Genomic DNA, 4,209 nt, shown 5'->3' with positions numbered 1-4,209 from the left:
ATAAATAAATAAAACTATTGACATTTATATCTTTCTGTTGGACACATTGAAATGTATAATGCAAAATAATTTTAATACTTGACACAAATCGGTCTGCTCTTTTACTATGAAATCAGCATAATACATTTCTTATCATGGTCCTTCAAGAAAACAAGGACATGTCATCTTCATGAGAGTAAGTTACCAGATTCATGATTAAGAAATATATATTCCTTTATGGTAAGAAATGAATATTTCCTATGAGATGAAGGAAAAATTTCCTTCTATCAATACACATGAAACATTTAGCACATTGTCTGTACCATAGGGAGTTCTTAATAAACTTCAGTTCTTCTCTTTTTATGTTTATTCCTAGACTTGAGCTCATATTCAGCAACAGGAGACAACCAATCTTCTTTAACCAGTATCCTGAAAATTGCCATTACTTTTGTGCCATTATCTTGTATTTTTTTCACAGTTGGTTACCATCTCTGACATTGCTTTACCCTGAAAATAATTTCTAGCTGAAAAAGTATTCACAAAGCTGAAAAAAAAAATACAAACACATGTAAGATTATGTAGAGGATTTTTGCTATAGAACAAAAAACACCTAAATTTAAAGTTCTGTTTTGACACATATAAACAAGGTAATTTAAAACTATTTTTTTAAAAATTTTAACATTTTGAGACTCTGGAGTAATTGCTTAACATCTCCAAATGGTTAATTTCCTTATTTGTAAAGTAGAAATGCCAGTATATATCTATTAACACTTTTGCAAGTATGTTTTTCATGAATCTAGCACAATTCCTGATACACTGATGTGATTAATAAATCATAGCTTTCCTAAGTGATTGGAAGAAGATAATTAAATATATCAAATCCCATTTTTAACTAGTGAAGTAAGTACATATATGATTATATAATATTTGATGAAAAGAGATGAAATATTAAATTATGTAACCAGATGTGGAAGGAAACTTTTTAAGTAATAACAGGAAGTTGGATAAGATAAAACTTCAAAACTAAGGAAAATAAATAAAAAATACTGTCACATTCTGAATATTGGTGTTAGAAACAAACTTAGTTTCACTATTATGAGATAGATCTTCCAGCTGTTTGACTAAAAAGACCCATTACTCATCTCCAGTTGCATATAAGCAGACTAGGGATTTATATGAAAGAAGATATTTTAAAGACAAATTGTAGAGTTCAGAATGGAGCATCATTAACCTCCATTCTCTATGGGATTTTCTACTTCCCACATGCTGAATAAAAGACAGATATAGATTTACATGAAAATGTTGTAAGGTGCTTGCCAAAAATGGAAATTTACATCTTACTCTCAGCTACATGCATGCTGAGCTGCAAAATCTGGTATACATACTCCATTCTGTTTCCCATGTGTATTAGTCAGCCGAAGGGGTGCTGATGCAAAATACCAGAAATCGGTTGGTTTTTATACAGGGTATTTATCTGGGGTAGAGCTTACAGTTACTAGGCCATAAAGCACAAGTTACCTCTCACCAAAGTTTATTGCCACATATTAGAGTAAGATGGCTGTTGATTTCTGTGAGGGTTCAGGCTTCCTGGGTTACTCTCTCTGGGCTCAGTTGCTCTGCTATCTCCACAGGGCCAGCTGTACACTCTTAAAAGAACAGTTGTTTCTCTTCCTGGGGCCCTATCTCTTTCCTCACAACCAATATCCTCTGTGTGCTTACTTCCCAGGGCTCCCGCTCAAGAATCCCACCTCCTTTCCTAGGTGGTGCAGTTTTTCTGTGAGTCACCTCCCAAGAAGGATGGGGATTCAACATCCTACAGATGTGGTCCAATCAAAGCATCATTTAACCAAGTAAAAGTAAAACATTTGAATCCAATACACTCTAAAATGCCCAGAGGAAAAGACTAGTTTACAAACATAATCTAATATTTCCTTTTGGAATTCATCAATCTTATCACACTGCAACACAGAGGCAAGCGTAAAAGCATTCTTGTCCTGTGTCCTCAGGAGTTTGGGGAATAGAAACATTTGCTTGACTCTTGCCTGAAGAGTCTTAAGGCATAATTTTAGAAACTCTATTCAGAACATAAGGCCTCTAATATTATTATACAAACAAAACCAGTTAGCCATTGTTTGCTTAACTGAATGTGTTTCTGAAGAAATTTTGAAAAGGTTGTCAATAGTAAAGCCATGTTACAAGCCTCAAGGACACTGAAGTCATTAAGGCCCCTGAAAATGACTATAACACATGGAAAAAGAAAGAAAGAAAAAAGTTTCCAAGATATTAAGCACTATTTACCAAAATATCTTGTGTATCCATTAAATACATAGAATGGTTTTCTCAGAATATTTGCATAAGTGGATTTTTTTCTAATCTGAAGCATATTGTCTTTTAATATAGGAAGCTCACAAAATTTTAAAATATGTTATAACATTTTGGGTAAAAAAGATACAGAGAGAGTACAATGCAAAAATAACTATTTGATCCGGCCACCTTCTAGAAGCAATAAGCCCAAATATACTCAGCTGCAAACCTAGGCTATTATTAATGGAAAAGAAAGGATGAGTTAAAGTAGAACCAAGAGCAGAGAATCTTTCTCTAGGAGGAGGAGTAAGTCCTAATCAAGGAATTGCCAATATATGCCCCTCAGGATTTCAGCATTGTTATGAACCAATGACGGCTCTTTGCCTAACATCTCCCATACTGCTGCCTTTTTAATGGAAATATCTATTGTAATCATGCTATGATTGATTCACTATTGTATGTTGGGTATGTAAAAGATAGATAATTCCATTTTTTATTTCACAATGATTGAGAGGAACCATAGCATGGAACCACATTGAAAGAGCTTCAGCAACACCTCTACCTGATTTAGACCTGAGCTCCTGAAATAAGATCAGATACTATACTAAGATGAGAAGATGTTGTAGTCATGGGAACTACAAAAAATATAAATGATCGGTGGCCATATTGCAGGCTATGAAAGACTCAAAATGACCACACAAACCTTTGACATTCTTCTCCTTAAGAAGTGCTATCCAGTTCCCTCCCCTGTAATCTGGGCTGGCTTTCTTGACTTTTTGGATTTGTAGGGAGTAGGAGAAATTATGCTACAGCAGAATTTTGGCTAGCATTTAACAGGAGTGCCTGTTTCTGCATCAGTATTTCTCGGATCCCTCAACTATGATGTAAGAAACCCAACTACCCAAAAGGAGACAACACATGAGAAATCTGAAACTACATGGAGAGGGAAAAGAGGCCATTAGAGTTCAGCTTCCAACCATTCTACGCAAAAGTTCAGGCTTCAGCAAAGCCAGTTTTCAGGTGAAGACTACAAATTTACATGGGTCAGCACCAAATGTAGCTGAAAAACTGCCCAGCTGAGCCTGCCTAAATTGCAACCCTACCCTAATTATTGGCAGGCAAAATCATTATATGCTATAAATTGGTGGTAGTTTTAAATCAGTAAGTTTTGGGGAAGATTGTTATTCATCAATATATAACTGAATATCTGTTAAACGCTGTGGATAAATGTAGTGTCAATTATCTTTCTGACATTCAATAAGTGCTTTTAAATGAGTAGATTATTTAATTTAGTTTTTATGCCATCATCTTCAAATCACACTTGAAGAAACTGAGGTTTGGAAACAGGGTCAGCAAACTACAGCCTCTGGGCCATTGTGGGCTGCAAAGACTAAAATATGTACTACCTTGCCTTTTTATTTTTAAAGATTTATTTATTTGTTGTCTATCTGCTGCATGTTTTCTTTGTTCGCTTCTGTTGTTGTCAGTGGCATGGGAATCTGTGTTTCTTTTTGTTGCATCATCTTGTTGTGTCAGCTCTCTATGTGTGCGGCACCATTCCTGGGCAGGCTGCACTTTCTTTCGCACTGGGCGGCTCTCCTTACGGGGCGCACTCCTTGCGTGGGGCTCCCCTATGCGGGGACAACCCTCGTGGCAGGGCACTCCTTGCATGCATGAGCGCTGCGCATGGGCCAGCTCCACAAGGTCAAGGAGGCTCAGGGTTTGAAGCACGACCTCCCATGTGGTAGACAGAAACCCTAACCACTGGGTCAAGTCCGCTTCCCATGTACTACCTTGCCTTTTAAAAAATAGTTTGTTGGTCTCTGCTTTGAGAGATCACCTTGACCATAACTACTTACATGTGAGCAAGGCATAACTCTGGTTTTGCTATCTCTATTTATATTTTTCCAATAAAATACTTTCTGT

General features: G+C 36.4%; 1 non-coding gene across 1 annotated transcript; it reads left to right on the top strand.

Annotated features, from left to right (window-relative positions):
• Positions 1-2,097: 2,097 nt before the first annotated feature.
• On the top strand, positions 2,098-2,225 carry LOC111763572 (small nucleolar RNA SNORA33). The gene has a single exon (XR_002796415.1). It is a non-coding gene; the product is annotated as a small nucleolar RNA SNORA33 (small nucleolar RNA).
• Positions 2,226-4,209: the final 1,984 nt, after the last annotated feature.

This window comes from Dasypus novemcinctus, chromosome 15 (genome assembly GCF_030445035.2).
Source record: "Dasypus novemcinctus isolate mDasNov1 chromosome 15, mDasNov1.1.hap2, whole genome shotgun sequence".
NCBI lineage: Eukaryota > Metazoa > Chordata > Mammalia > Cingulata > Dasypodidae > Dasypus > Dasypus novemcinctus.
The sequence above is the reverse complement of the archived record's forward strand: the minus strand, read 5'-3'. Positions and strand labels throughout refer to the sequence as shown.